Source organism: Mandrillus leucophaeus, unplaced genomic scaffold (genome assembly GCF_000951045.1).
Source record: "Mandrillus leucophaeus isolate KB7577 unplaced genomic scaffold, Mleu.le_1.0 Scaffold269, whole genome shotgun sequence".
Taxonomy (NCBI): domain Eukaryota; kingdom Metazoa; phylum Chordata; class Mammalia; order Primates; family Cercopithecidae; genus Mandrillus; species Mandrillus leucophaeus.
Window position 1 is genome coordinate 4,155,740 of NW_012102798.1, and position 11,281 is coordinate 4,167,020.

General features: G+C 35.0%; 1 protein-coding gene across 2 annotated transcripts in view; it reads left to right on the forward strand.

Annotated features, from left to right (window-relative positions):
- AMMECR1 (Alport syndrome, mental retardation, midface hypoplasia and elliptocytosis chromosomal region gene 1) overlaps nt 1-11,281 on the forward strand; it is a 129,907-nt gene that overhangs the window by 12,508 nt on the left and 106,118 nt on the right. The gene's annotated exons all lie outside the window — the stretch shown is intronic.

Consider the following 11,281-nt stretch of genomic DNA (forward strand, 5'->3'; position numbering starts at 1 on the left):
AACCTTTGCCTCCCAGGTTCGAGTGATTCTCCTGTCTCAGCCTCCCGAGTTGCTGTGATTACAGGTGTGCGCCACCATGCCTGGCTGATTTTCTTTTTTAATTTTTAGTAGAGATGGGGTTTCTGAGGAAATGTGTTTTCTAGAGAGATGGAAAATTGGAAGAGAAATTGCATAAGGGGATATTATAAGTAAAGCCTTTAAGTCTATATGTGTATATATAGACTACATAACCATTTCTGTTAAGCACTTCTTGAAATTGCTTCTTATAGCATACACGCTTGTTTCTAATGAAAAACTTACATCTAAATGTGACAGTGGCATCTGTGAAATAATAGATATGGTCAGGTTGCAAGTCTCAAAAGTTGTTTGTTTGCCCTGTTTTTGTACAACCAGTATGAGGCTCTCTATCATTAGCTGGGGTGTAGACATTTTAAAAGTAATATCACTGAATTGTAATGTATCAATTTGGGTTTTGGAGCAGTATCTAACTTGTTCCATTTAGAGATGGCTTTGCAGTTCTAAACAAGAAAGTAGAATTTTTACTATGATTATCCCTTTGCTTACAGACTTTTAAAATGAATATTTGTTGAAGTCTCAAGTCTTTTTTGCCAGTATTAAGACTGTGTTTGACATCAATACCTATCTCTTATGCTATGCAAGTACTCCTCTTAATATTATGACTGGTTCTAATATTTCATTTCAACAAGTAATACAGCTGTTCTGGGTAGAACACTATGCTAGACCCCTTTATGAGTATGGGTGAGAAGTCTATAAAATAGGCATAAACCATGCTTCATGTCCTTAAAAAGCTTGCAGTCATACTGAAAAGTCAAGATTCATGAAACAAATAATGATGTCACATATGATTCAACAGCTAAATGAGTGATAGAGACAATGATGTCTGTAGGACTCATTGTTTGGGTAGACTAATGTGGGCTAAGATTGTACAGGAAGGCTTTACAGACAAAATAGGATTTCGGCTAGGTAGAACTTTCATAGATGGAAAAAGCAGTCTAGGCAGAGAAATATCTTAGACACAGGTCAGGATGAGCATTATACAGTGGTCAATGGGTACCAATCAAAAGTAGGTTGAAGTGGGGGAGAACCTAGCAAGAAAGGTGACCTGTAAGGAGACTAGCTATAACAAGCATTGGGAAATGAAGGTCTAACAGTTGACAGTTTTAAACTTTTAATGGCCTGTGAGTGGCCTCTTTCCTGGTAAAATTTCTCTTTGTCCATTTAATTATGTCTCACCAGCACCTTTAATGTTGTGAATGTCATGAAGCCTGGACAAGAGACTAGGAAATAATACAAGCAGGTGTCTGCTCTGTAGACAAAGTGCTTTCATTCTTCAGTACGCATTCAGCTTAAGTCAGTTAGATTAACACTGGTTATGTCACACTGCCTGAGTGCCTTCTATGTTCAGTGATCTTTTTTCTTCTGAACTTCAGTGTCTCAAACATGAAGTTAGAAAAATTGTCTAGCTACAAAGTTATGTAGTTTAAAAATACCATAATTATGACACAATTAAATGGTGTGATCACTTTCTTTCCTCTTAATGAATAAATTTTACTTGGATATTGCAAATTTAACTGAGATAATTTAGGTACTAGGGATTATAATAATTTTAGGAAGATTGTGAATGATGACAGTCTTCTTTATGAAATTAGTTTAAACATAGATTAGGCTAATGGGAATGTTCCTTATGGTTCTTCACATGAGCTTTAAGAATGCTACAACTCTAAGAAACAATCTATATAAGCAAACTTGTAAAGGTTTTATACTATTATTTAGAAACAAAATTCTAAAATAGTTTCCTGAATTACAATGAGCAGCATATTTTTAGTTTATGTTGAGGAATTATTATGCTCTGAAGGAAAAAACAAGCAAAATTCTCGATATTTTAGCTGACGATGTGTCTTTAAGACATAAGTTTAGAACTTAAACTTCTTTTTCAGTGATCACTGTAAAATTCTATTTTAGTAACTCCCTTCTGTTATTCCCAGAATATGTTTTAGAATATAAGAAAATTATTTTCCAAATATGGGACTAATCTCTGACAGATTGTAAAGCATGAGCATTTTATCAGTATACTCAGGAAACAGAAAACAACACTAGCATGATGCTCACTAACAGTGTTCTCTGTGTAGTCAGTTTATGTCTATAAGTAAATGAACTCTCCCTCTTATAGTCGAATATGCAATTTGAATTATATACTATTACAGTGAGGAGAAAAAATACCAGATATTAACAGAAAATAGTAGTAGCACAATATTTTTGAATTAAAAGTTGTTGAAGAAGAGTTGGATGTTGACCCTATGTAATAATCATAGACTCCTGCCACATAATGGGATACGAGGCCAAATGGAATCCAGTGGTTTTCAGTACAGACCACACAGAGGTTCCTGATCACTTTTAATATCCATAAATCTTTGTTAACAAAGGTGGATGCCCTCATCAGGGGAGTGGGAGGCAATTTTGTTTATAGAAGGTTGAACTATTTAGATTTCAACTTCATTTTTCACAGACTTCAAACAACGTGCATCTTAAATAGGCACCTCCATAGTGTAGAGCACAGTTGGGGAAAAAAGTCAGGGCTTTTCTGTTTTGACTGTGGCAAGAGAACATGCAAACCCATTTTAAAATGAAAAAAATGGATGTAGGTCCAACGGACGCCGATTCCTGTCTCCATTGGGCTACACATAGAACCTTTGCTTCCGTTTATTTTTGCTCAGTCTAGAGAAATTCAGATCAGTTCTTACAGAAGAGGAGTGCTTTAGTCTTGAAGGTTTCTTTCACTTTCATTAAGTTATATTCACCATCTCATAATAACCCTTCATTAACTCTTAACTAATTTAAATAATTTGTACCAGTCCAGCACGGCCTCAGGTCCATTCCTTTTCTCAGAATTGTTATATTTATTTAAACACTTTTTACTTCAATCTCTCCCACCCCAGATTTGAAGTATAAATTTAGGAAAATCAGTCAATCTCTCTCTCTTTTTTGTGGTGTTTTTGTTTTGTTTTGTTTTGGGAGACGAAGTCTTGCTCTGTCGCCCAGACTGGCGTGCAATGGCGCGATCTCGGCTCACTGCAACCTCTGCCTCCTGGGTTCAAGCAATTCTCCTGCCTCAGCCTCCCAAGTAGGTGGGGATTATAGGTGACTGCCACCACGCCTGGCTAATTTTTATATTTTTAATAGAGATGGGGTTTCACCATGTTGGACAGGCTGGTCTTGAAGTCTTGACCTCAGGTGATCCACCCACTTCGGCCTCCCAAAGTACTGGGATTACGGTTGTGAGTCACCGTGCCTGGCCTAGGAAAATTCTCCTCTTACCCGTTCTTCAACATAGTTTCTCGCTGGAGCTTTGCCATTTTCAAGAGCAGTAATCTTGAATATTTGAAAGCTTGGTAGCACCTTCATTATAGAATTTTTACTATGTAAATTCTAGCAGTGTTTACCACTAGCAAAGTTCTTTACTGGTCCTGCTGGTTTTCCGTTGTGGGGAGGTGGTAGAATGATGGGAATCGGGAGGTGTAAATTTATGACTTCCAAGTTTTTTTCAGTCATTGGATTTGAGTATCTACAGCAGTGTATAGACACTGTCTAACTGGGGGAATTTTGGAATCAGGGCAGTACGAATCTAAAAAGTTTCTAGAATTTTTTCTAGGGTGATTTTAAAGCAGAGAATAAATGAGATGTCCCATTGTACCCCTTCCTCCTGTGCCTTACCTGAAAGTAGGTATCTTTTTCTCTTATGCTTATAACTGAAACCATAAGATCATTGTGGATTTATTTGATTTTGTTTGTTAGTTAGAGACTGACCTGGTTATATGTAGCTGTATTCAAGATGGTAGGACTTCGTGTTTATGGTTTTCGGTGAAGTATGGCACAGGCTTATCTTTTACTCTATGATTCCATTCCTATGGAAGATTGGAATGCTTGGAAAATTACTTGGCACTATTTATTTCTTCTTTTTCTACTGTTTTAAATTGTAGGTTTCAAAATGTTTAAATAACAGTTTTTTTCTAATATGTTTAAAGTCATGGGTTTTTGATTTAGTGTCTAAGAATGGATTTTAGGGGGTTGGCAGACATAATGAAATTTTATGCAAAAGTTTGTATAAGTGCATTTTTCTGATTAGAAGTTTCATATCTTTCATCAGGTTTCTATAGAAGCTTCCTATAGTGCTGGCTTCTTAAGAATATTCAAGGAGTATCAACTAACTTTGGCTTGGAAAGTACAAGTCGGCTTCACAACACCCCTGAAATCTATCCCTGGACTCTAGGACCTCCTAATGGACTCTAGATTAAGACCCCCTGCAAGCTCCTCAAATATCTTTTCCCCAGATAATTGTCACTATTTGACGTGTCTGGCAGCTCCTTGGGAAGGCCCCATTCACGAGGCTTGTCTTTATTTGATCTGACTCAGTGGAAAAGCCCTATCCTCAGGACATTTGTTGAAAACAAGCAGCAGCAATCGTTTAATACTGTATCTGCCTGAGGTGGCTGACTTTTAGACCCTGTGAAAGCAGGAAGTGAAGGCTATGGCAGAATTGTAAACTCTCAGAGCATTGAAGGCATACCCAACACAGGGCTTTTTGGCAAAGGATGAAAGATCTGTTGGTTCAAAACATTTTAGAAAATATGTCGGTCATTAGCTGACCACTAGGTAGCTGAACAGATACTACAGTGGGCACACATGACAGGGAATATAGGCTTTACAGAACTAGTCCAGGAAAGTCACTAAACAAACAGTAACAACAAACCTTAGGGGAGAAGAGATCTGATTTCCAAACTTTCTACTTTATATTGTTTAAAATGTCTAGTTTTCAACCAAAAAAATTAAAATACAACCAACAGTAAACTGTGGCACTTAATTCAGGGACGTAAGCAGTCAACAAAACTGTCACTGAGGAATCCTAGATGTGCTTACTAGATGAAACTTTAGATCAGTTATCGTAAACGTCTTCAAAGAACTGAAGGAAATCATGGCTAAATAATTAAAAGAAAGTATGAGAATATTAGACATATTAGGAAAGGAAGAAGCATTTATCTAAACATAATGGAAACTATAGCTATGTGGTGGTGTGCTAGAGGATAAATGAAGCCACAGGGTAAACTTGGTGTCTCTTCTTGGAATGTCGGTTTTCTAGAGTTAAAACTGAGAGCATAAATTTGATATTGAAACAAATATAGGTATGTTATAGTGTAGAATGTAAAATTCACAAAAATAAAGCATTACGAAATTTGCCATTTGTGATGGGCCACTTATGGCAACTCTCAATTCCTACTCATTTCACACCTTTAATTTATTTTGCCTATAGTGTAAGTCAGTTGAAAAGTTTGAGAAGTCTAATGTAATGACCTGTTGATTCAGTGATTGTGGACCAACGACAATCCTATGTTAGAAACAAATGGGCATGTCACAGGTAAGAGATAACTGTAATAGAAAACCGATTTCCACAGTATACTCACTAATTGACCATTGTGTTATTTTCACACTTGGAATATCCTACCTTTGATGAACAAAAGGAATACCTTTATACCTGAATTGACATTTCTCCAAAAAAGACATGCAAATAGCTAATAGGTACACTAATCATCAGGGAAATGCAAATCAAAACCAAAATAAGCTATCACTTTATACATGTTAAGGATGGCTGTTATCAAAAAGACAAGAGATAACAAGTGTTGGCAAGGATATGGACAAAAGGGAACCTTTGTACACTGTTGGTTGGAATGTAAATTGGTTGTTGGTTTGAATGTAAATTGGTATAGCCATTATGGAAAACAGTATAGAGGTTCCTCAAAAAATTGAAAATAGAACTACTGTATGATCAGTCCAGCAATCCCACTTCTGCATATATATCCAAAGGAAGAAAATAGTGTATTGAAGAGATATCTGTGCTTCCATGTTCATTGCAGCATTATTCACAGTAGCCAAGATAACAACCTAAGTGTCCATTGACAGAAAATGGATAAATAAATACACACAATGGAATATTAATCAGCCATAAAAGAAGGAAATCCTGCCATTTGCAAAACATGAGTGAACCTGGAAAACATTATGCTAAGTGAAATAAGCCGACAGAAAGACAAATACTATATGATCTCACTTTTTATGTGAAGTCTAAAAAGGTTAAACTCATAGAAACAGTTGTATGGTGGTTGCCAGGGTCTGAGGGGTGAGGGAACTGGGGAGATACTGAGCAAGGGTACAAACTTTCAATTATAAGATGAACAAGTTCTTAGGATCTTATATAGAGCGTGAGTGGTGATGGGTGTGATAATTTGATTGTGATAATACACAGTGTGTATACATATAACAATGTTGTACACCTTGATCTATGAACTCTTTACTTTTCAATTAAATATTTTTGAAAGGGAATACCTTTCTTGTTTTGAAAATGCTTGATGTGGCTTTTCTCACATTAATGTAATTTAGATGAAGAAAAACAGATTTGAAGAAGCCTGAGCCAAGGGATTATAAGTTATCATTGAAAGCACAAATACTATTTATCATGCAGTTTCCTTCATGAAATGTTTTATGACAGACCTGTTTATCTCATAGATCTGATCAAAGCTGAACTTAACACATTAGACTTTAACTTATCCAAAATTAATATCTTTTGTCTAAGAACCAGCACTAAAATATTTCCTTATGTTACTCACCAACACTAGAAATTTGCTTTATTTCTTTTTCAAAAACAAATTTTTTTATCACTTCTTGAGTTGCTGCATAGCTTGTAATGCAAAGAAAATATCCAAGCTTAGTGAAATGATAGGATAATTACTAACTTAGCAATTCATTCACACGTATTAGCTTTAAAGTACACAAGATTCAAATTCTTCAAATTAATTTCTCAAATGAAATACAATAAAATATAAATAAAATAATTAAATGAAAATTAAAGACCTTAATGGTTGCTTATAAATTCCTGAAATTGCAGATTTTATGTCCATGGAGTCTGAAGATCTATAGTAATGAAAACATATCATGTTATATACATTTATAGTCTGCTCATGCTGTTTTTTAAAATATGTATAGAACATTGAACTCCATATAATCGATAGCATCATAAATATCATTGAGACGACTGTTGTTGATTTTTATGAGTGATTTCCTCTATATTGTCTGCTCTATTTAAGTTGATTTTCCAAGCAGAGGTCTTAACGACTTTGTAATCACTCTTATAGTGTTTTATTCATTGTGATTGACTATCAGTATTTTTCCTCTTGCAGCCTGACTCCCAAACCCAGAGTCTCATATACAGTTGTAGGTGCTACATTAAGAGAGACAGGGCAGTTATATGGAAAGTATTATGTGTTCTTTCTTTTTCCTTACTCTTCTCTCTCTCTCCCCTACCAGCCACACACAAAGGCGTAAGGTTGTTTTCATATCATACCTGCAACTAAACTCATTCAGGATCCCCAGAACTCTGTAAATGGGAAACCACTTGTAATAGGTTTAACATCTCCTAATCTAGTATTAGGATAATGCTACCATTGTTGTAAAAGTTTCTCATATCTTGTAATTTGCTTTGGCATCATTATAATGAATAATCAATTGTATGATATAAAATAGTAAATGTTCTAATAAAATGCATTTTAAAAATGTTTGATTCCTTATAAAACTTAGACCTTATAATGACCATTTTCTCATTTGATCAAAGAAATACCTTAGTAACCTTCCTTCTGTTTAGTTATGACTTCACGCATTGAACTAGATGCTGTGCAGTCAGTCCTACCATGACTAGGATTGTTTATAGTTTCTCATTTTCTTTTATTTAAAATTAAAGTATGTGCATCTTTAAAAAAAAGCAATATTTTAAAAATACTTGAAATACAGCCAAACGTTTATAACAATAAATGCTTTTTTAGTGCATCTCTTATTAAAAATACATTTATTTCCCTGTAGATACCAAAGGTAAAATAGAATATAAATCAAAGCTGATCATATTTTCTGTCTTCTAATTTTATAGATGTTTATGAACTTTACCTAGCAGCTTATGTGTACATACCACCAGGGATCCCACATATTTTGTTGGGCAATTTTAAGAGCTGATGCCTTTTAAGAAGACACCAATACCAGAATGATTTTCAAACTCAAGTGAAGAGGGGATTTCTGGAATATTGGAGTAAGGACTTCAGAAAATCTACTCCTCTATAAAAGCAATGTCTGGCAACAGTTGTTAAAAACAAGTTTTTCAGAATTCTAAAAATTAACCAAAAGCTTCCAGCAACCTGAGGAGTATTTATTCAATAAAATAGCTGATTTTTGGTTAAAAAAAAGTTAGATTTGTTGTATTTTAACTTGCCCTAATCCAACCAACCTTTCCCCAGACCCAAAATATCTCTGGAAACTAGTAACCTTGCATCCATGGTAGCTGTGAAAACCTGCAGCTACTGGAGAGGTGCACGCTCCTCAAATATCTTATCCCCAGATAATTGTCACTATTTGACGTGTCTGGCAGCTCCTTGGGAAGGCCCCATTCACGAGGCTTGTCTTTATTTGATCTGACTCAGTGGAAAAGCCCTATCCTCAGGACATTTGTTGAAAACAAGCAGCAGCAATCGTTTAATACTGTATCTGCCTGAGGTGGCTGACTTTTAGACCCTGTGAAAGCAGGAAGTGAAGGCTATGGCAGAATTGTAAACTCTCAGAGCATTGAAGGCATACCCAACACAGGGCTTTTTGGCAAAGGATGAAAGATCTGTTGGTTCAAAACATTTTAGAAAATATGTCGGTCATTAGCTGACCACTAGGTAGCTGAACAGATACTTCAATGGACACACTTGACAGAGAATATAGGCTTTACAGAACTAGTCCAGGAAAGTCACTAAACAAACAGTAACAACAAACCTTAGGGGAGAAGAGATCTGATTTCCAAACTTTCTACTTTATATTGTTTAAAATGTCTAGTTTTCAACCAAAAAAAATTAAAACCAGCAGTAAACTATGGCACTTAATTCAGGGAGGTAAGCAGTCAATAAAAATTGTCACTGAGGAAGCCTAGATGTGCTTACTAGATGAAATTTTAAATCTGTTATTGTAAACCTGTTCAAAGAATGGAAGGAAACTGTGGGCAAAGAATTAAAGGAAAGTAAGAGAATGATGTCTCACCAAATAGCAAATATCAACAGAGAAAGAGAGACGTTATAAAGAACCAAATAGAAAATCTGGAGTTGGAAATTATAATAGATGAAATGAAAAAAAATTATTAAAAGGGTTCATCAGCAGATTTGAGCCGACAGAAGAATCAAGAAACTGGAAGATAGGTTAACTGAGATTATCATATGTGGAAAAAAAGAAAAAGGCAGCAAATCCTAAGAGACCTGTGAGACACCATGAAGTATACCAATGTACACATAATGGAGTCCCTGAAGGGGGTAAAAGAACATTTGAAGGAATAACAGCTGAAAACTTCCCAAATTTGATGAAAATACTAAGTATAACATCCAAGAAGCTGCTTGTACTCAAAGTGGGATAAACTCAAAAGGATTCACACCCAGACACAATTATACTGAAATTGTTGAGAGACAAAAAGAATCTTAAAAGCAGCAAGAGAGAAGAGACTCACAAGGGATCTTCAATAAGCTTAATAGCTAATTTCTCATCAGAAACTGGGCCGGAAGGGCAGTGGGATGAAATATTCAAAACGTTAGAAAGACTATCAATCAAGAATTCTATATCTAGCAAAACTATATTTTATAAAGGAAAGATAATTAGGACATTCCCAGATAAACAAACAAATGATTTGTTGCTGAAGACCTGTTTTGGAAGAAGTACGAAAGGTAATCCTTCAGGGTGAAATGAAAGGAAACTATTAACTTGAATGTGCAGGAATAAAGAGTACTGGTAAAGGTAACTACATAGGTAAACATAGAAGAGAGTATAAAGGTACGTTTGTTTATAACTTCTATCTGATTTAAAAGACAGGAGCTACATAAAAAACTAATTATAAAACTGTTGATGGGCATATTTCATATAAAGATGTAATTTGAATGACAGTAATAGCACATAGAGGGAGGGAGGGAACAGAGCTATAGGGGAACAGAGTTTTTGTATGTTATTGACACTGATTGTTATTAATCTGAACTAGATTGCTTTAGGTTAAGATGTTAATTGTAATTCTTAAGGCAGCCATTAAGAAAGTGACTCAATCTAGAGTAAAGAATTGGTAGTTAGCTTTAGAAATTTCAGTGCTTTGGCATGCAGGTTAGATTCTGAAAGTGAGGTTATGGATTATTTCCAAACTTAAGCTTTAGTTGACAATTTCATATGTTGTAAACATGTACAAGTATATTGCCTAAGTAGAATATTTGGTACATTTTTAGATAAACTGTAACAAAATACAGAGAAAAATTATAATCATTAATTCTCAGAACATTTTCATGAGTTAAGAATTGATTATTGCTCCAGTTTTTGATATGAGAAAACTATACCAAAGAGATTTTAAACTTGCCTGCCTCTTCCAAGTATGATTTCTAATGTGGTGAGAGTTGCAGTACTCAAGCATGGTTTAGTAACATATCCCTCCCCTCTCCTAAAAGTGCTTAATGATATTTTTGATATTAAAAGTAATATCTTTAATGATTTCATGACACTTCTCAAGAAACTGAAGTTTAAAAATCTCTTTGAGCTTCTCTGCCTTTCTTTCAGAACAATTTCAAGAGACCTTCAGTCTGATGTGAAGTATCTATCACTTAATGTGTGCATCTATTGCCCAGAAAGTTGTTTTTAGCTCAGGTGGAGTCTCTAAATAGACTGTGGAAAATTGTTTTCTGAAATAATTATGACACATCAATAAAACTGTTGAGTCTTTTATTATTATTATTATTATTATTATTGTATTTCTTTTTTTAATACTTTAAGTTCTAGGGTACATGTGCACAACATGCAGGTTTGTTACATATGTAGCTTCAAAGAGAATAAAATACCTAGGAATCCAACTTACAGGGGATGTAAAGGACCTCTTCAAGGAGAACTACAAACCACTTCTCAGTGAAATAAAAGAGGACACAAACAAATGGAAGAACATACAATGCTCATGGATAGGAAGAATCAATATTGTGAAAATGACCATACTGCCCAAGGTAATTTATAGATTCAGTGCCATTCCCATTAAGCTACCAATAACTTTCTTCACAGAATTGGAAAAAAACTGCTTTAAAGTTCATATGGAACCAAAAAAGACCCTGCATTGCCAAGACAATCCTAAGCCAAAAGAACAAAGCTGGAGGCATCACACTACCTGACTTCAAACTATACTACAAGG